The 26,388-nt window shown below is 46.4% G+C and overlaps 1 long non-coding RNA gene across 1 annotated transcript; it reads right to left on the bottom strand.

The window, feature by feature from the left end:
- Positions 1 to 270: 270 nt before the first annotated feature.
- On the bottom strand, positions 271 to 7,661 carry LOC306806080. Its single transcript, XR_013775385.1, has 5 exons — positions 7,574 to 7,661; positions 7,283 to 7,414; positions 2,766 to 2,906; positions 1,986 to 2,141; positions 271 to 452 (listed from the first exon to the last, which is right to left on the bottom strand). It is a non-coding gene; the product is annotated as an uncharacterized lncRNA (long non-coding RNA).
- Positions 7,662 to 26,388: the final 18,727 nt, after the last annotated feature.

The following is a 26,388-nucleotide window of genomic DNA, read 5'->3' as shown; positions in this document are numbered from 1 at the left end:
GCCGGGTGGTTTCTCTGGGATTTCGGGTAATGAAACAAGAGAGACCAGGCAGGATGCGTCTTAAAGCAAGTGACAAAACCAGTTGCCTGGCGCTCAGATGTGGTGGCGCGTCGCTTGCAGGGGACCAGCGTCATGGGGCCAGCCCCCTCAGGGTCAGCGGTAGGGGCAGGGAGCGCGGTCCCCAGCCCACATCTCGTGTCAGGAGAGCAGGGATGGTGACGATGAGGGACAGACACCCGCAGCCCTGGCGTGTCCCCGGGCCGGCGGTGGAACCCAGAACGCACGGGATGCCCCGCAGCAGGAAAGGGGCCGGAGGGGCTGGGCTGTGGCGGGGATCTGCAGCAGCTCCTCAGCTCCTGCTCATCTCCCTTACCTCGGGCCGGCGCCAGCAGCTTGGGACCTGCTCCTCTGAAGCTTCATCGTGCTGCGGTGTGCCCGCCAACAGCATTGCCCTAGGACAGAGGGCAGCAACCATTTACTAGAGAAATAAAATCTTTTGAGCCCTAGGTGATCAACAGATAAAATATTCTCCTCTTCCACGAATACTCCAAGCCCAGAGCACCCCAGCCACCCGCAGCCAGGCAGGCACCTTTAGGCTTTGCCTGCCCGGCAGAGAGAGCAGAGCTTCTCAAGAAGGCACCTCGTCCTTCCCGGCTTTGCCTGGTTCGGTTAGAAAGGCGTGTTGGCCATGATTGCACAGGAAGAGGATCAGGCCTTTTATGCACTGGTTTTAAAGGGTATGTCCCACTTCCCATTGGCCTACCCAGCTGGAAGCGCAGGGACTCTCCCTTGGCGCAGCCAGGCAGGCTGGTTTAGGGGCTGGCTGCCTCAGGAGGCCCCAGGCAGCCCGAGGGGGGGCCAGGCCCTCATCTGGACCAACACCAGGCACCACACCTGTGTGAAAGGAAGGGGAAAGCCGAGGTGGCCAGAGCTGCAACAACAGGACTAGCAGGTTCCAAAATAAAAGCCTGGCAATTAGGAGTGATTTAGACAAGGGCAACGTGTCATGAAAATGAGTTTATCCCTTAACCAAGGGTTAACTGCCGCAACAAACTCTTCGGGACAAGAGCAACATCTCCATCTCTTGAAACCCTCAGGACCACGAGACTTTGTTGTCGGCACATTTTACTCGAACACAAATTATTCGGCTTAATGCCTTAGGACTGGATGGAATAATACGGCCCTGTAATGTGGGAGCTCAGGCAGGTGATTTAATGATCTCTTCCGGCCTTACGAGGCGTCGACTTCTTCCCTTTCCCGCCCGCCGACAGCGGCTCATCCCCCCTTGGCCGCGGGAACGCGGGGCCAGGGTGGGGGGACGGGAAGGAAGCGCCGCCCTTGGAGCTGCCGCTGGCCCTGCTCCCCGCCGGGAGCCGCCCCCCGTGCCACCGAGCAGCACGGCCCGGGACGAGGGGCTCGGAGTCTGGGGGCCATCGCCCCTGTGCCGTCCGGGCAGCGGGCACAGCTCAGGGGCTCTGGGAACCTGTGCAGCTGGGGGGTTCCCAAGGCGCGGAGCAGAGCAGAGCGAACCCCGCCGCTGTTCCGGTGCCGCTGGGGCTCCCCGAATGGCAGCGGGGCGGGGATGGCCCCTCGGCACGCTCTGCCCGGGAAGCCTGTCCCCATCCCCGCAGGGCCAAGCCCCGACCCTCGTTCAGCACCGACCCTCACCCCTCGCAGGGAGCGGGCAGCGAGTCTAAGGGCGCTGCTGCTGCTGCTCCAAGGCGGGGGCAGCACTGTCGGTGCCACCCGGCTCGTCCCACCGACACGGGCAGTGAATCTGCGCTGGGCACGGGAAATGGGGGCGACCTGCCGGTTCCCGCGGGCGGAGAGTGGGGCTGGACCCAGGGTGGGCGGGCAGCGCTGCCCACGGCCGCTCCCGCTGCCAGGACTCTGCTCCGGCTGGGGGAGCGCCGTGGGGTCGGCAGTGCCTGCCCGAGCTCACCCAGCGCGCCCAGGTAGCGCTGACGCGTCTGCAGAGCGTTTACGTTTACAGTGCCGGGACTGCAGGGACATTCACAACAAAACAGTCCGGATTTCTGAGGACATTTTTTTCTTCCAGCCGCTTTCTAAATATAGCGCGCGGCAATGCACAACCCAGCACTGTATCCTCGCTCTGGCACTTACGGAAATTCAAAGTCAAGCTAGAGAAAAAAGAAAGATATAAAAACAAGGCACATTAAAAAAAAAAAAAAAAGTAAATTAGCAATCATTTAAAATCCACGTCTGCATTAAGGTCACCCAAATAGCGAGAAGGACCGACTATTCGTATTTTAAACCAGCTGTCTTTTCTATGGAGACTGTTGTTTACCTCCTGACCCGTCGATAGGTTATTAATACAATTTAATTCTGCAGTTGTTTCTGTTTAAAGAGTGTTTGGAGCGAATTGTTTCTTTTGTTTATGATCAAAGAAACGAGGTCTGGTAATCTTATGTTTTATCTTCCTAACATATGGAAAAGCTATTTATCCCAGCCAATCACAATAAAGTGAAGAAAACCCCATTTTATGGAAAGGTATATATCACAAGTTTGTTCATCATTAAAGATATGATTACCAGTGAAAACCCTCCGAAAGTGGCACATTTATGATTCCAGGAACAGATGGGGACATCCATTTTCCTTGCAAATACTTTTGAAATTGCTCTACTGGTAGCAGTATAAAAATGATATACAGATGCCAGTGCCAACGAAGCCGGGACAAGAGGTCCAGATTTACACAGTAAAAGCTTCACATGCGCTCTGTCAGCTTTGATTGATCTGCGCCATACCTCAGAAACTTGTTGACTGGGAAAGGAAACAGCGCAAATAATTCACTGCAACAAGGCAGATAATTCACCCGGCCAATCGCTCCGCTCCGCTCCTCCGGGCGGTGACATACGAGTCCTCCTGCCGCACAAAGAAGCATCATTCTCCAGCGTGAACAGCAGTCGGTGTCACGGAGGGGGGAAGAGGGGGAGACAGAGAAAGAAAGGTGGGAGAAGTGAACACAAAAGGAGAGGCGAGAAAGGAGAAGTTGCTTTTGGGCAATGGGCACAGCCGTCTACCTTTTCCGTGCTGAGCACAGGCCGAGCCATTCAGCGCCAATTGTCATTATCATATTGATTAAGTTCATCAGAGAGCAATTTTAGGTTTAACGCCAGCGGACTGGGAGAGGGAGCGAAGAATTATCTAAGAAAAGCACAACATTCTTACCTCAGGGACGTTTCCCTGTTCCAGTTCATTGAGGGAGTTGATTAAGTTTAAATGAAGCAGACACTGGATAAAAGTAAGGGTATTGACCACTGGGCAGCGCGGTCTGCGCTTGAAAAGGCCTGATACATGCAGAAAAGCAAGATTTGCTAAATGCTCTAATCTTCAATCAAATCTTACATCAATACAGACAAAGTTTGGTAATGAGAGATTCAATGAAGCATGCGGGAGAAAGAATTAATCCTCTTGGTCTAAACTGGGTTCAACTTTGAAGCCTGCTCCGAAGGAAAGACAGTTATCTAAATGCTAAATAAGAAACTTATTGTACTTTTCATGGCATGCTAATCTTTTGTCTATTTCATCTCTATTATTTGTATGCTTATAGGCGGCAGTTGTCATGGTGATTATATCAAACCACTTCTGTGTGGATGGCTGCGAGGAATCAGGGCCTCCCTCCAGCCGTCCGCCGGGGCCAGCTCTCCCGCCCGCTGCTCTGCGCGCCCGCGGCAGCGCCCGCACCGCGGCCCCGCACCAGCCCCGCACCGACCCCGCGGGACACGGCCAGGGCGCGGATCGCCTCCCTGGCACCGGCGGCCTTTTGACAACGCCGGCCCCTTCTCCCTCCCCTGCATCACCCAAACCGCAGGGATCTCCCTCCATGAAGAGCTACTTTTTTTTCCCCCTTTTTTTTTTTTTTTTTTTTTTTTTTTTTGGTGAGCTTGATAAGCTTTTGATGTCACAAATCAAACACTCGCCAGGAGGTAGATAATGGGGAGTGTGATCTCCTCTATTTGTACTTAGACAGCGCTTTTGCACCGACGCTGCCTTGCACCAGTGTCAAACTCGCCGGGCTGTGTCGGACCCTGGCCCCGGCCCGGCTCCCGCCCGGTCCCGCTGGGAGCCGCGGTGCCCTGGGCCCGGGCAGCCCCGACAGGGGAATTCACATTCGTATTACGCACATACCGAGGTGAGTGAGACAGGTTTGAGGAAAGAGAAGAGGGGCCGGGGGCAGGGGGCGGGAAGAGAGGAACAGCGCAAGGATTTATCTTTTTTTTTAACTTCACGTTGCTGGCACCTGAGGGAGGCAGCCGGACGGGCTGGGGCACCGGCAACCCCGGCAGCCCACGCCCAGCAGAGCTGGGCAGAACTATCGCGGCAGGGAGTGGAAATTCCCAGGGTATCGATTTTAATTTCTCTCCCGGTACCCATGAGGCTTTTTGCACAGCTCCTGAGGGGAGGGAACCAACACGAATAGGTGGGTGCGGGATAGAAAGGGCCTTCCCCCGGTTTGTTCCCTGCGACATTTTAATCTGAGCGCACAAGGGTGGCACCCGATCTTTTATGTTTTTTACAAAAGTTGCCAAATTAAGGTCGGATTAGGGCTCCATTCAGGATTTGTGGGCTCTTTAGAGGCTGGGAGTTGCCCGTATAGCCCGCTAGTGCTTATGAAAAGCTTAAAAAGTAATAAAAGGGGGAGTGATCCCGAGAGAAAGTAACATGTATAACTCTTATTAAAGGAGCAGCGAGCGGGGCTGTGAACTTGAATAACTGTTTGAACTTTAATTTGTTCATTAACAGGATTTGCCCCTGACTGTGAATGTTATTACTTCTCTTAAAAGCGAGGTGCAAATGAAAAGCCATAATGAAAGAGCCTAGCAAAAAGTTAAACGCCTCGTAATTACACGAGCCTCATTGAGAACTTAAAGTAACACAAAAGTGAAGAAAACGGGAGCCGGGCTGATACTCTCCCGGCGCCCCAGCCTCGCACAACGGTGGCCTTGAGCTCCGGGCCCCAGCTCCCGACAGCTCACTGAATCCGTACGCACAACAGTTGTATTTAAACAAGTTTTAATCCCCTTAAAACATTAAAAGAAAATTCCATGCTTTCCTCGGTGGGGAAAGCCGGTTTATTCCTCTGGTTGTCCTAAATCTTGATTGAAACACGGTGTCTGAAGTCTCATCTAATCTGCATGTCTGTATCCTAAACAGGGCACATTAGCTCCTCAGTACCCTATCACACCGATAGGAGACAAAACTCTGGAGCACCGGAATAAAACAAACTACTCCTCCTCTCAGAAGCTATCTGACTTTGTACCGATGCGTTTGCCAGTTAGCTCCGCGCTGACTCTCGTTTCATCTGTCAGTTATCCCTTTCCCGGGCTTGTCAACTGCGTTTTTATAGATTCGCTTGTGATCTGCATCCTTCCTCAACAGGAACATGCAGCCAGGTCGCAATTAAAGATACAGATACAGGAGCTGTTAGCATGATTCCACCCTCCCATCCACAGCCGAGGAGATGATTGCCCTGTCACTTGTTTAGCCTTTAAGTGCCTCAAAAGTCGCCGGCGGAGCGCGGCGCTGGGTGCCCGGCGCTGGCGGTGCTTTGTCCGCCTCCTCCGGCCGCTCCTTTGGAGCCTCCCGTGAGCGCTGCCGGCGGCGCCGGGCTGGGAGCGCTCCTCGGCCGCAGGGGCTCGGAAATGGCTTTGGCCGGTCTAGGGGGGCTCCCCAGGCTGGGAGACAGGCCGAAAGCGCTGGACACGGATTGCAGATGTGCCCCCGCAAGGCCTAGAGCTGCCGACAAGCCCGCAGCTCCTCTGGCCGGGGGGATGTGTTTTCCAGCAGTGGTGCATATGGAGACTCCGGACAGAACCAGGTTTACAGTCATGTTTAAGACCAGAGGAATAAGCAAGACGGCGCCTCATTGAGGAAGCGAGTGTGAAAACCCTTCTACTAGTTTAAAATGCTTTCCTACTTCTAGATCTACCTGCACCATAAGGAGATTATACTAAACACCATCAACTGGAGAAGGTTCAATTAGAACACTAAAATACCCTATACATCTAATTTTACTTTAAATGTTTTAAGCACCATTAAATTTATTTTAAAAAGAAACCCACAAAACTGTTTTAATCGAATTGGAAACTCAGAAAAAAAATTACCATATTACTCACAAAGAAAGTAACTTCAACTCTTCTTGCCAATTCCATCATGGACAGTGAGCATTGTCACCCCCAGGACAGATTTTGAAACCCGGCTAACCCCGCTATCTACCATTTGAGAAGCAATAAATACAGCCTAGGCTTGACCAAGAAGACATCAGGCAGGACGGGGATACCATTTTCTGTACTTCAACTCATTAGAACAGCTGTATTAACTTGGAATTGGAAGGAAACTTCCTAAAATAGCCCGGTCCCAAGACAGTGATATCTTAATCAAAAAAATCCCACCCTTCTTCTACACCTGTAGATGAAGCAGCAGGCCGGGCAGGGCATGAAGCATGGGTGGAGCACGTCTCCTGCAAGAAATAGTACAAACTCACAGTGCCACTCAGTGCCACATTTGAGTGGCCTTCAGCTCCCGTCATCTTGCCACTGTATCACAATTATCTGATAGTGTCCTTGAAGGAAGAGTCCCAGCCTTCTCACCAAGGAGACGAAAAGTTCTGGCAAGATTTGCTAAATAATGCATGCCCAAACTGTAATCTGGTTAGAAAACAGTACGAGAGCGTGCTGGGAATAGGAGCTCACCTTGGCTGTGAAATGGCCACACGCCAGTACAGGCTGCTGTGCTTCTCTGGTTGTACTGTGGTGCATTTCTCTCAGGATCAGGGCAGGAACTACCCTCTGTAGTTAGTTCCAACCCGTCTAGCCTCTGAGGACTGCTACAGATTTGAATAAAATTTGATATACCACAGATATATCCAAGGCTTCATCAGGCACTGATTAAAGTTTCAACTTCACCAAGTGGGCTTGATTAACCACAAGCTTGGAGCTGGATGTGACCTTGATATGAGCACCACAAGCCTACCTATGGATAGCAAAGCCTGCCTGCAGGCTGGGAGAGTTTAAAAACAGAGCCTGCAGGAGCACACACCCCCCAGGCCTCCAGAGCCCCTTGGGCACAGAGCTACTGAAGCTTCTCAGAGGGCAACTGCTTAGGGGAAAGCAACACCCTTGGAGGCTCAAAGGCCCGAGGATGTGTCACCTGCTGGTCAAGAGCCCGTCTAAGTCAGGAATGATTTTTTAAAATGAGCAGGCATCTATTTGGCTGGCAGGAGATGTTTTTCACCACGGGCAGGGCAGGGCAGGGTGCTTACCACTCCCAGCAAGGCTGCAGTGAGGGCTGGGTATCGGGGTACAGGATGGCTTTGCCACAGCTTCTCCAGGCTGGGGTGGGTTGGAAGATGCATCTTCTGGCTTCTGCTCCCATACATCTCTGGCACCCTCACCTTTAGAGACAACAGGATGCTTTAAAATAAGCACTGGCACATTAATCCTCTATATATCTCTGATCATATAATGCATGCAATTCTACCTGTAAGATTACAGATTGTAACACTTTTATAAATCAGCATTTTACACAACACATCCAGCTTCTGTGAGCTAACCTTGTCTTCAGAGCTGACAATTCCCAGCACCATGGCTTTGAAGCATTGAAATGGTGAGACAGCAATCTACTGAGCCAGAATGTACCTCTTAAAGTAAGTATATAAATACTGCACAATTCATCTGGAGTTGATTTATTAAATAGTCAGGAATTAAAATCTTGGTATATTAGCAAAAATAACTAGACCTTTAAATTCAAGAAGCCCTTAGGCTGTAGTGAAAAATCATTGATGTAGGAAAAGCATCTGTATCTTGACAACAGCAAACACGAAAAAAACCATCATTAAACTGTTTTTCCTTTCCCGTAGATAAACAGTAAAAGCCAAAAACCTTGCGATTTTGCACCAGCTGCGTGAAATGCTTCCTAGTGAAGCGTTTGCATTTTAACTTTCGGTTATTAGCGAGCCAACTTTACATTGCCGCATGAAAACGCTCGCTTCTTTGCAGAGAAAATAAGGAGAATGATAACAAGCACAAGTCTCGGTCCGGCAGGGTGTGCAGTCGGGGGGGTTCCCTCGCCCCGGGGAGCGGCCGGAGCTGCCCGCGGTGCCGCTCACCTGCGGCTCGGGGCGGGACGCTACAGGGCACCGCCGCCCGGCACTCACCTGCGGATTTACCCCAGCGCCTCTGCGTACTGCCTTGTCATTTCTTAAAAATAAAATTACCAATCCGCTCGGTTGTATCATTACAATTTTTAATGGGAATTTTTTTATTTCCGCGCGGGAACTGCAGCCCGCAGGTATCGTTAGCAGCAGGGCCGCATCTGCGAGCATCGCCGGCGATACCGCGCCGTGGCTGCCGGGGTGGTGTGCGCGGCCATCCGGGCCCCGCTCCCGCTCGGCAGATAGATTCAGCTGTGTTTGATAGGGATAATGAATCTAGCTGGCTAGCGAGGGGACAGGGAGCTGGCGGGCCGTGCCGTGCCGGGCGGGGCGGTGCGGGGCCGGGTGCGGTGTGGGTGTCGGTATCCCGGTACTCACGGTGCTCATCCCGGTACTCATCCCGGTGCTCCCGGTGCAGCGGACCCGCCGAGGGACGCGCGGGCACCGACGGGAGCGGAGCCGCCGCCGCGCGGGAGCGGCGCCCCCTGCCGGCCGCGGGGAGAGGCGCCGGTGCCGGTGCCGGTTCCGAGGCGGGTCCGTCCCGCCGCCTCCGGTGTCCTGCCCCTGGCCGCCACTCGTGCCGCACGGTCCCCGGCCTGTGGCGATCAATCTGCGCCGCCAGGTCAGTCGCCTCTCGCCGCGCCGTGGGGTACACGCACATCGGGCGCCCGGGAGGTGCCAATGCCGCGCTGCTGTCCCCGCTCTGTCCCCGTTCCCCGCCGGGATCCCCGCCCGGCACGGCCCAACTCGCCCGGCCCGCTCGCCTCCCTCGGCTCCGCTCGATTTGCCGCGCAGGGAGCCGCCCGCTCCCTCCCCCGCATCTGGAATCTGCAATCAAGAGCCCAATTTTGTCATTTGGAAACACTAATTATCTAATCACGCCACGCTGCAGAGCGTACTTGTCTGCCCAATTAGCTAGGACAATTATTAAAATTCGGGGGCCTAATTATGTCTCAATTTAATGCTGGCAAACTCGCGCACAGCGCGGTAATTAAAATCCTCCCCTCGCCTCTGCCTTTAGGGCAGCGGCTGATGGGACCTGTCAGGGGCCGAACCAGCCGAGCGGATTGCGCTACATGACCCCGCATTGTTAAGTGTGTCAACATATTAACCTGAATTCCCTTCAGCCCCCGTAATCACATTTGGAAGGAGGACGAAAAGGGGCTAAAACATGAAGCATTTTATTAAAAAAACATAAATTCTTTTTAATTAATGCTGTAAGAGATCTGACGCGGCTTGAGCTACCAAATGCTGCAAGTCATATAAAACTGGTGCTTCTAATTACCAGTAAAGGAAGGTTTGCTCTTCTCTGTTAAAAAGACTTCCCTCTCCTCTCATTTAAAGCAAATGATCTTTCTTTTGGGTAGTGTATTTTTTAAAACCCAGCTAGTTGGCTTCCAGTGATAAAGTTGATTACCAGTTTTTTGTTTGATGATGGAGCACAAGTGAATATTGACTTCTGTGAGAATCAAACAGACGACCGGAGGCATAAATAAAACGGTCAGGATTTAACACTTGAAAGAAGTTAATAAAGTTGAAAATTAAAAATCATAATATTGGGATAATTTCCAAATATTTATTTTTGCTCTGCTCTCAAATTTGATAGGAAGTCAGTGCTAAAACACAGAGAAGAAGTTGAGTTAACCCTGTCATCTGCATTCCTGCCCACTGTAGCACAGGCACCTGCCGTGGGCCAGAAGCCCTGAGCCCACATGCCCTAACAGTGGTCACTAGGCAGAAGGCTCCTCTGGCATTGCCGGCAGCAGCAGTCCCTTTTTTCTGGTTGGAAAAACAGTGCTGAGGAAGGTGGTACCTTCACCTCCACTTAGTGAGTTCTCTGGTGTTTGGGACTACAGAAACAAACCTGAATTCCCTGGGCAGGGAGGGGGAAAAGGCCCCAGTGCCAGCCTTCTCAGGTGGTAAACTGAAGTGCAAACCTGTGCTTTGGCTCATTCCAGTGGCTGTCAGTGTGTTTTCCTTTTGTCAGCAGCAATTGACTGGTCAGGTTCACCCTTGTACAGCAATTGTAACAGCTCATTGACAGACTAGTGACCCAGCCGGACCTGATAATGGAAAACTATTGATTTCTGTGGGCTCAGCAGTTCTAAAATGAATGCCCAATATAATGTCATCAGCTGTCTTGGACTCAGATATCCCTTGGACTTGGATGAAGAGACAATTGCCTATCCTGGCAATTTACTCACAAAAACCATACTGGATACAAACAATCAAGTGCTCTCTCTCAGTCTTCCCCCTCTCCCAACAAGCAGTGAGGAATCACTGTCCAGGAAAATGTCAAGAAACCGCAGCCCAGATGTGGTGGTGACTCCAGCTGTCCCTTTCACCAAGGAGGCCTGTGACGGCCTCTCCAGGCTTCAACCCTTGCCACTGAAGAATAAGCATGTAGGTGAGTGACACTACACTCCACAGCCATCCACCAGCATCCAGAGAGCAAGAAACACAACAGACAAAGGCTGCCAGGAGATGTAACCCAACAGGGATGACAATTAACTCCCATCTGCAGGAAAGCAAAAAGGCTTTAACAAGTCCATGATGCCTAAGTTACTCATACCCCATCTTGTGTCACAACAAATGCTCTGAACTGAGGAGGATGTCAGGTAATAAAAACAAATTTTAGTTAAAAAAAATCCAGTGAGGCAAGGTGAAATTTTAAATGTGTACAGCAGCCCTCATAGAGTTGAGATGATTTGGGATAAAAAAGTATTGCAAGTCCAACTGAAATTTTGGGAAGGGGGAGGTAAATGTTTGAAGATTTGCAGAACTGGATAGACTGTTTGCCATAATCAGCACCAATTTTAAAGGGGGAGAGACATGAGTAGGGCAGCCTTCCTGGAAAATGTTTAACTTGTGGGGGGAAAAATCAAGAGCTCAAAGATGCAAAAACACAAACCATTTTTTGGTCTTAAGTGTGGTCTGTCCTTTCTTAGTAGCTCATTGCACACAGGTAAAGCAGCTGCCACTTGGATCCCTGACAGAGCTCAAACCTCACTGACACCCTGGCACATCAGGAAGACAGCACAAGGTCTAGGGAAATTTGGATCAGACAGGTACTGGGTCTCCATGGGATACCAAGAGCTTGCAGGAGAAGTTCTACTGTGCCCCAAATCTCTTCCTCTGAGGCTTGGAGCCTTCCAGAACTTAAATTCTTTGAGATGAACCAAGCTTCCTGTAAGGGTGGGAGTAGGAAAAAAAGATACCCTGGCAGATGTTAGCAGACATTTTATTCAAGCTCAAATACCAGTGGAGATTAGAACAGCTTTGTGATCCTGGCAAAAAAAATTCAAGTGAACTTGGAAACATTTTTAATTATGGACAACTGGTCAGTTTTAGCACAGAAGCACCAGCCCTTCTTGAATGCACTTCCATCTTCTGTAGCGTTCTGCTGAGTGGCTTGTCCCCACGTGTGCCTCTGCCGTGGTGTGGCTGCTGTCCCTGACATGCACAGGGGTGTGCACTGCCTGTGCCTTGCCCTGACAGCAGCCCCAGCTCTGTGATGTGCTGCATACACTCGTCAGGAGGAGATGACTGCACGGATTAGGCTGACGTGATGCTGCTGAATACCTTTCAGTCTCTACATACTTCCATTTTCTGCTCACTTCCCACTGCATAGCCTTGGCTCCCTCTCCTGAAGACAGCTCCTGAACCCACCTATCTCCACTCAAGCTTTTACTTCATGTTCAATTTCCATATGCTGCTTTCAAGCATTTCTCTTCTTGGCATTCCCTCAAGGCCTGATCCTGTGAGAGTAACTGTGATGCACCTCAGAAGTGTTAAACAAGGCTGTGTGAATTGCCAAATATACTTTGGGGTTTGCTTTTTCAATGATCATTTTGAATTAAATTAAATGTAAATTTTTTCATATCTTTGTTTTGTTTATCCAAAACAACCCCCAAACTATTCCCATTAGAATAGAATGAGGAGCCCAAATCCCTCTTATTGACCTTGGAGAAGAGTTTTTCAGAACACCCACCATCATGGGTGATGCTCAGACCCAGATGTCTTGTCCTTCTCAGCTCCCCTTCCTGCCCATTTCTCAGAACCCCAAATCTCAGGTCAGGCCAAGCGTGGATAACATCTCCACACTACTCCCTCCCTAAGTATCATGAATATGTTCAGGCCCTTGGATGAGAAGCTCTTGAGGCAGGGATTATGCTCTGTAGTATTACTGTTGTCATATTTTCCCTCTTGTAATGTTCCATGTACATTCATGTCATTTATAAAATACAATTAACAGACACAGTGGAATCCACAATGGCCCAAAGAAGGGAATAACAGACATTGAGTAAGCATGTACATTTTCTTCCTACAACTGTGCTGGCTGTGGTGATTCCCAATCAGCAAATTAGCAGTAAAATTTAAACACAATTCTGAATATTTTAAAAGTATGCTAAAGTTGTCCATACCTCTTTTTCACTTAGCAGAGGCTTTGTAATGATGTTCAGCTTTTCTCTGCCTGAAGACACGATCTTGCTCTGTCCTCACAGCACACCTGACCTCCTTCCAGTGACTTACAGTAAGTCAGAACTCCTATGACCTTCTGTCTTGTCCAGCCACCAAACAAGCATCCAAACAGTCACCCAAAATGAGCCACAGGAAGGACTGTACCAGGCATTATCCTTCCCCAAGAAAGGCCATTCCAATGTGGATCCACTTCCTGAAGAGAATCGCTATAGGCCAGCTGTCATTTGTTTTTTGTCACAAGGCAGCAAGGGAATATAGAGTGCCTCTTATTTACTAAAGTTTCTAAACTGATGTAAATATATATTTTACAGCATTCAGTATTTCAGCACACATACCCATCTACTCACAAGTCCATGCCTATTGTACCACCTCAGTGAGCTCTGCTCAACTGGAAGTTATTGTCATTGGGGTCACAGTCTGCAAGTATAGGCCGAGATTTTGTAGGCAAATGTCCTCCAGCAAAGCCCAAATTGTGTTTTTTAACAGTTACAAATTGGTTTGTGCAAATAATTGATTATGCTCTCTAGCAGTGGAATGAAACTTAAGGGAGAAAGAAGCCCACCATCAGATCAATCTGAAATAATATTTTCTGGCTTTCTTTGCTGAAATTAAAACAAATGCAGTGAGGAAAGTGCTTTGTTTCATCCAAAATGTTTTGTTTCAGGCACTTGCAACAGAAAGAAAAAAAATCCTCAAAGATATAAGAGGTTGGATTCACCACAGCTGCTGTCATTCCCTTCTTATCCCCTAACCCAGTAATTAGGGCAGTGACCCAGGATGTGGGAGATCCATGTTCAATCCCTTTTCTGCCTGAAGGGATTTGAACCTCCCATCTCCAAGGAGAGCTTTAGAGCCACAGCACTGGAGGGGCCCTTCCCTGCTGTCTGCTCTTGCTTGTCCCTTCTGCACAGGCGTTGGACTCCGTGGGTGCTGTGGGTGCCCCTTTCCCCTGACTCCCCCAGACTGGCCTTGCTCCCCTGCCTCTGCCCTGATGCTCTGTGCCAGGTGGAGTTCCAGAGGGTCAGACCACTCTCAGCTACCCCAGAATGTTTAAGGTGCATCCATAACCAGATTACTGAGGTGATCCTGGGTCTGGGCATCAATGCTGTAAGGCAGAATCTGAGTGATGCCTTGTTCCATACCATAATATCAGGGCTTCACCCTGTAAATGAGAAATAAGCTAGTATAAAATAAAAATATATAGCTTACATAAATATAATATTCCTCTAAGCCTAAATTTCTTCCCACATTTCTAATCACACTTTGCTACTATTTTAATTACCACCCTAATGAAATTTTTTTCTATTATTGTAAATTGTCTGATGTTGAGAAGGATTGATCTTAAGAAGACTTTAGTAATGCGTACTTATTACTTTCTTGCCATATTTTCTTGTACCTTTTAACCATAATTATCTTCATAAGCAGCTTACACTCACCCAGAAATTAGTTGTACAGTACTGAGTGTAGAACTGAACACGTGGAACATTCAGCTTTATGCAGATCTTTGCAGGGAAGCTTTGCACGTAGTGGTTCACATGTGTCATTTTCATGTCACCAGTGAGATCAGCTGAAGTTCTTTTTTTAATTAGGAAAATTTGGCACCTCAAGGCTACAAATTTGCCAATTTTAAAATTAGAATATTTTTAATAATGGTATTTAAAATTATTTTCTACTACATATTTCTATTGAAAAGATTATCCTCCTTTATTTGGTTTTTGCTCTGTTGTTTCCAGAAGATAAATAAATTGTCTAGCACTTCTTAGAAGCAGACTTTGATTACTGAGAAGCCTATAATTTCTTGGTATTTGATAACCTTTTATTAGGGCTGACCTCTGGGGACTCTCCAGACAAGTGGCCACACAAAGTCACAGTCAGAGAAGGGGATTCACCCATACAAGTGTGAGAAGGACTCCTTTGTAATGAACATTAAAAAAAACCCCTCTACTTTCATCTTGCTGTAAGAGCCTCTAGCACAGCATATTTGCAGAATAATAAAACAGAGCTTCAGGCCTTTTCTTCTCATATATCAGTAACAGGATTCTCATATCATGCCTACATGCTCTGTGCACTGTATAGTTTTTTGCATTTTGCTTCTCATAGTGAATAGTCTCAAATACACTAAATGAAATAAATCTTTTGCTGCTGTTCTCACACAAGAATTAAATCAGGGCACAAAACTGGCTGAGAATATCCCTGTGACAACTTCTGTCCCCTCCTTCCCCTGTGAGTTACCCAGTCCTACCGTGGCATGCCTGCTTGCGTGACTCATTTATTGTTGCCAGGAACAAACCACTGTGAGATTGCTATTTATTCATGCTATGAAGAAGGAACTTCAAATGAAATCCCTAGTATCAAAAGCTATACAGATACAAAGCTAAGATGCTTCCCCTATCAAAGAGCCAATGCTCTAAAGAGACAGGAGGTGGGAGGAAGGATCAGGGCGTTTTCAAGTACAGTCATCAGAGCCAACTGTGTGCACAAATAAAGGGAAACCACTGCTCCCAGAATTTTTTTTTTCCTTTGCAGCAATTTTAGAAATTATAAAAAAACTGTGGAGTTACTAGAGTTAGAAATGAAAATAGTGAATGAATGGCTTGTTCTGGGGAAAAGCATGAATCACAATCCGTCAAGCTAAACTCAGACTTTCATATCGAAAACAAGAAACATCTGGGATTTTTATAACCACGTATGTTGGTGGGAAAATGCTATCGAAAATTATCTGCATCAGATGTACATGTGTGAATGGGTGTGTGTGGGTGTATATATGTTCATTGTTTAATTTAAACTTTATATCAATCAAAAATATATTGAATGGTACAGAAAAATAACAATATTTATTCTTATGGTAATTTCAATCCAAGTTTGTACAAGAGAGGAAAAACCAAAGTCTCATGTTGTTTTGGATCATAAGGAGGGGGTAGATTTTTTGTAATGAAGGTTCAGAGAGGCTGTAAACACTAAAGGAAGTCACTGAGCTTGGGCACTCTCAAACCCAGAGATGTAGCCCTGGCCTGCAGACACCCAAAGCCCAGATCAAGGAGGGTACAGCACCCAAATGTCAGCACAAAGCCTACAGCCCCTGCCTGCTCTGGTCTGCAACACTAAACCTGCCACAAACATACATGTGGCTCTCCTCCTCCTCTTCCTTTCTTTCTTGTTCCCTCATCCCTTAAATCCTCCTCTTTAATTTTTTCTTGTTCCCTCCTCCCTTCACTCCTCCTCATCCTGTCTTTCACTTTCCCTAGTCCCTTCATTCCTCCTCTACCTTTTCTTCTCCTTCCCTCGTCCCTTCTCTCATCCTCTTCCTTTCTTTCACACTCCCTCATTTCGTCACTCCTTCTCTTCCTTTCTTTCTCGTTCCATCGTCCCTTCTCACCTCCTCTTCTTTCTTTCTCATTCCCTCGTCCCTACACTCCTGCTTTTCCTCTCTTCCTCGTTCCCTCGTTCCTTCCTGCACTCCTCTTCCTCTTTTTCTCATTCCCTCGTTCTTTCCCGCACTCCTCCTTTTCCTCTTTCTTGTTCTTTTCACTCCTCCTCTTCCTTTCTTTCTCCTTCCCTCGTCCCTTCACTCCTCCTTGTCCTTTCTCACTTCCTCATCCCTTCTCTCCTCCTTTTCTTCTCTCGTTCCTTCATGTTTCCTGCACTCCTCCTTTTCCTCACTTTCTCATTCCCTCGTTCTTTCCTGCACTCATCCTTTTCCTCTCTTTCTTGTTCCCTCCTTCTTTCATTCTCTCTTTCTTTTCCTTACTTTCTTGTTCCGTTGTCCTTTCACTCCTCATCTTTTTTTCTTTCACGTTCCCTCGTCCCATCTCTCCTCCTCTTCTTTCCTTTATCATTCAGAAAAGTGCAGATTTTAAGGTTTCCTGCTGCCTGTGCACACCCTTGTCCAGGAATGCTGTGCAGGGCTCCTGCAGCAGAGCTGGATCTCCACTGCAAACTTCCCTAGGTAATATTGACAAAGGAAGGAAAGCCCCTTTCATTCTGCTCTCTTATGGCTCCTTCCATTAGCTCAAACACAGTTTTGAAGTGATTCAGGATCATGGCCCAGGAGTGCATGCACAGGATGATGGGCAATGCATTAGTGTGATCCTGCTGCCATCCTGCTTTGCAGAGAAGTGTGAAATGGTAACACCTCCATTGGCTACTGACAGTCCCTGCCAGGAATACCCCTATTTCTAAGCAGTATGGGGCACTTTCAATTTAGTCTCACTTGGAGCACCAGATGCTCCAATTGCATCATCCTGGTCTTCTATAAGGAGTTTCAGATGAAGAAATGCCACATCTGTAACAGTGACAAGTACTCTTTTTAACCACATCCACAATGGCTTTGTTTCAAAGCTCAAGAATCCTTTCTGGCAGACCCATCTAATGTTTCTACATGACCCAAGAGTCTCAGTGAGGAAACTCCTGAGATACATTCACTTCTATCTGTTTACCAAAAGTTAAAGTCACATAAGGCTATGAACATTTCTTGCCCATCTGCTCCATAAATATTTTTGTAAGGCTTACTGCAGAGCGCAGTAAATGAGTTATAGGCAGCCAGCTTCAGCTGTTGCTTTCCATTTTGGCACATTTGTTGCTCAGCAGGTTTCAGGTAAAACCCATACCTGCATCAGCCTGTTTGATACAATCTCTGTCCCAGTGAAACTCTTAGATCCAGTATCCAAATTACTGTACCTGCATCATCTCTTAATTAGTCATCTACCTTGGTTATATACAGCAGCTGTAAATGACCCTGAGGTCTGTAAGTTATTTTATTAGAATATTATAGAAAACAGATGTTTTCCCCCTAATCCTGATGACATGTTTAAACATAGCCTGGGACAATTAGAAATTAAATGCCCTGGAGAATAATTATCCATCACTGACAATTTTGCAGATTATCCTTTTCTCTTTTCACATTTAATACTTGTATCATTACCTGCCTCCATCCTCTTAGAGTGTAAAGAAAATTTCTGAAAAGCAGTTCTCTCCCACATTGTTTCAGCAACAGCAGCAGTAACATTCAGCCTGGTGAGTGTCTGTTCAGAAAAAACTGAACAATATTTAAATTAAAAATATGTAATTTACAGAAACGGTTTACGACATTGTTATTTTTATAAAATATCTGGTTACATGTTTACTTTACAGAATAATTTCAACTAACAAAACTGTGTGGTCCAAGTAATCTTACAAATAAAGCAACAATTATGCCTCTCTATTTATGACATGCAAGGAGAAAACGCCTTTTTTATTACATAGTGCAATCAAAAGGAGAGAGATGTAGGAAGACAATTCCCTTCAGAGCCAAGACAAAAACAGAGAGAGAGGTGACTGAGATTGATTATCAAAATAGTTGTTTCCCAGGAGGAACACAGAGCAGCTTGGGGTGGGACTTCAGGAACGGGAGCTGGCCTGCCTGCTGTTAGTGACAGTGTCTGAGGAGCTGTGGAGATGAATCCATGACACTTTAAAGGACAGTGACATGCACCCACACCAGACTTGGGAACACTCAGTAGATGGCACATGTGTACATGGCACAGGAAGTTTAGAAGTGCCGTGTCCCGTATCCCATGTGCCGTGTGCTATGTCCCATATCCTGTACCCTGTGTCCTGTGTCCCATGTGCTGTATCTTCTCTCCTATGTCCCATGTGCCTTGTCCTGTACCCCGTGTCCCGTATCCTGTATCCCATGTCCTGTATCCCATATCCCATACCCTGGGTCCCGTGTCCTGTATCCCATATCCCATACCCTGTGTCCCATGTCCTGTATCCTATATCCCATACCCTGTGTCCCGTGTCCTGTATCCCATATCCCATACCCTGTGTCCCATGTCCTGTATCCCATATCCCATACCCTGGGTCCCATGTCCCGTGTCCCATTCCCCATATCCCGTGTCCCAAGGGCAGAGTCCTTTCAGGATCATGGCTCTGCAGAGGAGTCTGTCCCACTGCACTCGGTCACCAGGCCATCACTGAATGCAACTCCGTCATGGTATTTAAATCACATTAAAGCTTTCTTTTATTACATATCCCCTTGTGGTTTTGCCTGGCTACATTCTAATTACCAGCCTTGCTGCAGCACACGTGGGCTCCACTGCTTGCTCCTCCTCCCATTTTATGGCAAATGGCTTATCTTGCACAATCCTAATCAAAATACTGCAGTGAGATAACTCTCTCCTTTCATCTTGCAGTTCCCACTCTAAAGTATACAATGTTTTCTGTGGAGGGAGAGACCACAAAATATTCAGGGTTTCATGCATTTTTAGGAACAGCAGATACATCTGCTAAGGCTCCCCAAGGCAGTTTAATCACTTTTACTATTCTCTTATGCAATATCTGATCTTGAAGTATCAATATATTTTTCCACATGAGAAGTTATGTGCAGAACATTAGCTGTACCTGTTTTTCAAAGATTTTGCAATTTTTTATTTCTTAAAAAACCATTAAAACATTTTGCTTTTTTATGCCCAACCTATTAACTTCTCAAACAATATTTTAAAGGAGATGCATCTCACGAACTTCTCATGACTTACACAGTTTTTTTTCTGAGCAATCTTTAGCAGTAGGCACAAATCCTCTCTCCTAGTCAATTAGCTCCCAGCACTAATCAGGTCAGAGATCATGTGAATTTTAATGCAGAACTTCATAATGTTCAGGAAAGCTTAAGAACTAGGATGTGTTTTCATTTGGTATGTCCATAACCCCATCGTTGTCCATGGCACTGCCATCCCTCACTTTCCAATTATAGCACTAACCATACCTAAACAGCACAAAGTTTTTTATACTGCCTTTCTCTTGAGTAAGATCAAAAGAATTTTGACTGATAATCAAGGCAATGTTCCCATGTTGTGAAAGGTGACATTTATACCTGCTATTTAATTTGATTTACCACAGTTCCTGGGTACAGGAGATGGGTCTCATTAACCTGCATGCAGAGACCACCTTCGGGCAGGGCAGCTCAGATCTGCAAAGTGAAGAGGGGTAAAAATCTCACCTTTGCAAGTCTTCTGGAATTAAGACAGAATTTTAACAAGAACTTTTCCAGTTAAAAACAACACAACTAACACTTTCCTGAGGGCAGGGGAAAGGAACTGAGAGAGAAAGTACATTCAAGTTAAAAAACATGGGGAAAGTGCTCAGGTTTGCTCTGATAATAAATGAGCTCCCTGTGACAGCAGCAAGCAGCAGCTCTGGCTGCGGGCAGCACGTGCTACTGTTTCCTGGCAGCAGAAACATGAAGCAGTTGAAGCTCTGAATATATCTGGTTCAATTTTCTGTAACAGCTCAATTTTTATTGTAATTCCAAACCTGTAAGGCTTTCTGTCTGTACAACAGTGATAACAGCAACAGTAGAGAAGATTTTCAGCTTTGGTCAAATATTCAGCTTTCAGCAACAGAAAGTGCTGGGCTGACCCCGGCTGGACAACAGGTGCTGACAAAAGCTGCTCTGTCACTTCCCTCCTCAACTGGACATGGGAGAGATATATAACAAGAGGCTTATGGGTCAGAATAAAGATAGGGAGAAATCACTTACCAATGGGCAAAAGAGACTTTAGGAAATTAGTTGAATTTATTACCAATCAAATCAGAGTAGGACCATGAGAAATGAAAAAAATAAATCGTAGAACACCTTCCCCCCCCACACTCTTTTTCCTGGGCTCAACTTTTTCCCCATAAGGATTATAGTCAGTTGATCACATATTGTCTCTGCCTCTTCTTCCTCTGTGAGGCAGGATTCCTCATACTCTTACCTGCTCCAGTGTGGAACCCCTCCCCTGAGAGACAGTTCTCCATGAAATGCTCCATGATGAGTCCTTCCCACAGGCTGTAGTTCTTCATGAACTGTTCCAGCATAAGTCCTTCATGGAGTCCCAGACTCCTTCAGGCATTCACTGGATCCAATGTAGGGTCCTCCAGAGGCTGCAGGGGCACAGCTGCCTCCCCATGGTCTTCACCAGGGACTGCAGGGGAATCTGCTCTGGCACCCAAAGCACCTCCTGCCCCTCCTCCTGCACTGACCTTGGTGTTGGCAGAGTTGTGGCTCTCACAGTTTCTCTCTCCTCTCTCTGGCTGAAGTTGTACAGTTTTACCTTGAGTCAGTACCACCATCACTGATGGGCTCAGCCTTGGCCAGCGGTGGGTCCATCCTGGATCCATCCAGTACTGGCTCTATTGGACATAAGGGAAATTTCTAGGGCCATCCCATGACCCCTCCTGCTACCAAAAGCTTGTCATGCAAACCCAACACAGCACCTAAATTCAAATGCAGACTTGACTGCTCCAGTATGGGGAGTTCTCACAGGCCATTCAGGCATCTTTCTCAGATCAGGACTCTAGCTCAGTGCCTAGCATTAGACAGCCAGGACTGACATTCTCAATCTGTTAAAGGAGGAAAGTTTGAAATCTGTAAGACACAGTAAGATAAGCACCTTCCACTTTAGAAGAGGAAAAAAAAGTGCCCACTGGAAATCTGGGCACTATAGCAGCAAGTACCATACACATCTAGACTGCAGATACTCTCCTGTAACACACTCACTGCTTTCAATCTCTAATGCAGGAAGAAGGAAAGTCTGGGCCATCATACAACTTCCACAGCCCAGCACAAAACACACATTGCAGCAGGAGCCAATGGAAAGCAGGGCTGACCTCTCTTCTCCCCACCCTTTATGAACTGCGTGCTCTGTTACACAGCTAATTACAGAAACCTGTAGGCTGCTGATTTTGGTGCTGGTAGTGGAGAGGGCTGCTCATGCACTTCTTGCACAGGTCTCCACCTAAAATCACAGTTTAACTTCCTAAGAATTTCATGCCATATATCACATTTATCTTTTATCATTAAATGGGCTGAGATTCTTCTCTCTAATGTTTTTAACAGTTTTTAATAGTTATCCATTTCGCTTTGCTCAAGGAACCTAACCAGCTGTGTATTCACAAAAATCATTCAAGCAAGTGCTCCATTTTCTAAGTAATTCTGTGATTTCAGAAAGGCTGCCAGAAAAAAAAAGAAAAAAGACAGTAAAATCATCCCTGTGCAGACAAAACAGAAAGGTAACTTAGGAATTCAGCTTCAGCAGCACTATCAAGGGTTGGTACCAACTGTGTAACTTGGGATTTTTAGTTTGTGTACCCAAAATAACTCTAAAATCTAAACATTTCCTCCTCCCTCCTCCATTTAGGTCCACAGAGCTACTATCTCTATATAAAATAAATCATAAATCAGGCCAATAGCTATGCTTTCAAGAATACTAAGCAGTACTCTATCTGTTTTCACAGTTATATACAGACTTTCCCAAAAAGCTTCATCACTGGTAGCCAGTGGTAAAAAAAAAAGAGAGATAAAAAATGAAGACAAAAACCCAAATGTGGATATAAGCAAAAACCGAGGAAAGGGAAAACAAACCAAGCTAGGAATGAAGATAATGAAAATGGTCAGGTTAGCAGCTCATTGAGACATGCTAAGTACAGTTCCCAGATGGGAACCCGGGCCTGAGGGCAAAGAAATGAGTTTGGGATCCTGCAGGAGCACTCACATTCTGGGTCAGGGTCTTCAGTCATTTATTAGCACTCATGGTCAGCTGCAGCCAGAGAACACCGAGTTGAGTAGTGGAAGTTATTTCCATGAGAAGAGAATGTTGCAAAATAATGGATGTCAAATAGTAAAGGAGAAGATTTTTTTAGGCAATGAATGGCTGAAAAAATCAGATTTCAGTAGCAAATTTGTAACTGAGGCCATATATGGGAAGAGCAGTTCATGTTCTTTCATGACTGGACTAAGTGTCTATGGATTTATACACAGCTCTTAAAAAGCTTCAGTGAATGCACTCTAGATGGCAAAGGGAATAGGTACAGTTGGCTTCCAACACAAGAAATTGGATTTAAAGCCTCTTTCCCCTGTCACTGCTTATCTCTTTAACAGTTTTGGGTGAAAACTCCTTCCTTGGCTGTTCAGCTAAGGATATTTGCCCCAGCCTCCTCTGTGCCAGGAATCAAAGTGCACCCCTGAAGATTTGGAGGCACAGCAATTGCAGCCATCAGTTAAGATTTCAGGGACTACAAAACAAGTGTCAACCCCAGGCTTATACTGTCTTCTCCTCTTTGCAGTTTCTCTTTCAACCTATGGGGTTTTTATTTGTTTGTTTTTAAAATATTTTTCCCCAGCTTTTTTATCCAAATAAGGCTGTTTTCTTTCTCATACTTTCACACAATTAAGTTTCTTTTTTTCAGAGAAGAGACAGATAAAAGAATTATTTCTTGTCAGCAAGACTTGTACCTGGGTGACACACAATTCCTTATTTGGTTAAAACACAGACTAATGGTGTTAGTTTGCATTCTCCTTTATCAGTCTATTATTTTCTGAAGCTGTTTTAAAGAGCACAATCGGATTCATAGCTTCAGCATTTGTTGCTACAGCAGTGAGGATGGATTTGGCTGAATTTCACATAGAGAAACATGATTCACAGCTGCTGTGGCTTCAAGATACATAATCAAAGGTTTACATGTGAAGTTTTCATTCTCTAATAAATAGATTTTTAAAAAGAGGTAGATTATATTTAGGAACACTTACCAAGAGTATCATGTAAGCATGTTTCATGTTGCAGGTCTCTAACAAAAAAGCAGAAGAGTTACTATCACTTAGTACACAAACCTCAGAAATTATGGGTTAGAAGTGTACTTTTAAGTGAAAATATAGGATAGAAACCCAAAAATGTTCTGATTTATACAACATAAGGAGTACAAGCACCTTGGAAGCTCTGAAAAGGCTCCAAGGTTCCCTTTGAGCCATAACTGGACAGTAAGAGTTGGAATTTTGGAATCTCTGGGCTCACAGTTACTGAGGCTGATATTTGCTTGGGTTTTATTCACCATGAAAAGAGCATGGGAGCCTGCATGAGAAAGATCTTTCAGGGCCTTTGTAAAAAAGTTTGCCCCTACTTTGCCCTTACTTAGAGCATTCCCAGGAATGCATTTATTTTTAGCCAAAATAACTCCAGTCTTCAGGCACTGTGTGCAATCCACCCTCACAGTCAGTGACACTGCCCTGATCCCTCCACCTGCCTTTCTGGCACACTGGAGCCACCTGCACGTGAGTTAAGGCAGCCAGGACCACTCCCCTGAGGGGCCAGCACTGCAGCCAGACACCAGCTACTGGACCACAAGGATTTTCTACTTGATGGACTTCAGTTACTGAGCAGTTTTAGGAAAAGGCTGTTGGCTGACTTACGCTAAAATCTTAATGGGGGGTAGGGCACTAAAGAGAGATTTCTTAATTGCTTTTTTAAAATACCAGCTTATTAGTCTATAGCACAACTAGAAACAAAAATGAGCAGTGACAGAGTTCAACCTCAGCAAAACATCTAAGGGATCCCCACTCCAGCCCTTATTTAAAACAAACACACCCTGCAACAGTCTTTGATGCTGTATTTGATCAACTTCCATGTATTCTTCTTAAAGTGTGTGTGAATGACTGTGGGTGGCAATGAATCCTCTCGTTCTGCAGGGGCAGACCAGGACTTGCAGAGCACCAGGCAGACTGGGTTTTTCAGTGTACTCTGTCCAGGTATATGTGGCAGACACTGTGCAGCCAAAGCTGCAAGGAAAAATTGCACTTAACTGGGAGAGAAGGTAGCAGTGAGACCAGAGTTTACAAAGTGAAAAGTAGGCAGATGAGCACAGATGAGAGCCTCTAGTACTTGGGATTCATCTTCAGATTTGGGCTCCTGCCTCGTGTTGTTCCCTCCACCACCAATTTTCATCCTTACTCACCTGCACTGAAATGTAAATACCTCCCTTCTTGCCTCACCTCTCTGGATTTTCAGGTGGCTACAGCCAGCAAAATCTGCCCTCTGCATCACCACAAACTGCTCTGGTTGGGGTGGAATTCCCCAGTTAAATGACACGTGCAGTGCAGCTCACCTCTGAGCAATGGGAAGAACACCAAGAAGCCTGCAGTGTTAAAAAGGAACATTTTATTGCAAGAGATTACAAACCCGGCACTATGGCCAAATGTTTCCATTACATCACAATTGCTACCCATGTATCAGGCAACAGCACCTACAAAGTATGGTGGATTGAAATATCTGAAATCATAATGCACTCAGCTTCTTAAAGTATCACCCTAAAAAGTTTGGGGTTTTCTTTAAACAAACTCAAAACTATATAAATCAATTTTTAACATACGAAACTGGTGTTTAAATATCCAGGCCACTAACTACAGTTATAAAAAGTGGAAAAGTCTGTTAACCATAGTGCTGAACTAAAAAGGGTTTGTTCACAGCCCATAACCATTTAGTTAAAAGCAAGTACTTGTTATTCACCGCTAATGCTTCCACATTTGCTCAGCCCAATTTATCTTCTGTAGGTTTCAGAATCAGGTAGATTTAATGCATAACCCTTCTTTAAAGCACTGCAGGAAACCTAGAACTGTAACTAGCCCAGGAAAAGCATCACAGCCAGAACAGCATTGCCTTTTCCCAGATCAGTCCTGTAACACTGACCTTTAGAAACTTTGGATGCTCTTGTCTGAGCCCCAATTCATAACTCATAAGTGATCACTTACCTCAAAGAACTTGATTTCCCTGAGCATGGCTGAAACAGCAGGAATTAGCACAGGCACACAGCTCAAACACGGCCCCCTGGCCCAGCACAGCCCACTGGCAGTGCCCAGCCTGGGCTCGGCTGCACTCGCTCTCCCTCCCCAGCAGCTACTCACACCTGCTCAGCCCTTCCTCTCCCCGTGGGAGCACCAGCAGCTCATTTCCTGACACTGCTGCCTGGGGAAGGTGGTGGATCTGGGGGCAGAGCTGGGTCCCTGAGCCCGTGGGAGCAGCCCACCTCCCACAGCTGCCCAAAGCACAGGAAGCAGCAGCAGGCAAACCGCAGTACATGCCCAGCACGTGTTGTCTGCTCACCTCCATCTCCCGTGAGTCCAGCCTGAACACCTACACTTGGCAGCAGCTTGGGCACTTCAAATTCATCACCTATCCAAGGTTCTGCAGAAACATCTTCTCAAGGAATGCAAGCAGAGTTTTTTTTTGAAAGAAGATTTGGAAATATCACTGGGGCTATGGAATATAGGCATCATCTTATGGAAACTGTATGGGGACGGTCTTCTATCATTTTCTTGAGGCTACTATTAAAGAGACCTTTACCAGAAACTAGGTTAACTTCAGAAACAAGTAGGATTGTGATAAAGAACCAAAATCTACCAAACAAAAATCCCTGTGCCACTGTAGCCTTTACCCCAAAGGAACTAAGCCAACCTGAACAGACTAACACTCGTGTTCAGATGTGCAACTGTGCGAGTCCAGCATGGACTGCCACAGAGCCCCTCAAGCCACAGAACATCAGACTGCCACCACAAAGTGACATTTAATTTACCCTCTTCTACCACATTATTTAGAATTTTGGCAATTCCAGAGAGGGGGATTTATAATTCCTTGTAGATAATGATAAAAAATTACCTGCATTTCCAAACAACAGAAACCAGGAAAATAAATAGTCCCACTGGAGGACTAGAGGCTAAGGACAGCTAATAGTACTCTATTTTTTTAAAGAATATTCAGCCTGTATCAACCACATATGCAATTAATTCAATAATCAGAAGAGTTCTAGAATTCCTACATAGTTTTTTAACTATACCACAAGGATCTGATGCCAGCAGGGCACACAGCTTGTCACTGAAAACTGCTCATTAACAGAATCTCATTTTGGAAACTGATCAGCCCTAGAGCTCACAGCTCTTCAGACACAAC

Source organism: Erithacus rubecula (assembly GCF_903797595.1).
Source record: "Erithacus rubecula genome assembly, chromosome: 10".
NCBI lineage: Eukaryota > Metazoa > Chordata > Aves > Passeriformes > Muscicapidae > Erithacus > Erithacus rubecula.
Note: the sequence above shows the minus strand (reverse complement) of the source record. Positions and strands in the feature narration are given on the sequence as shown.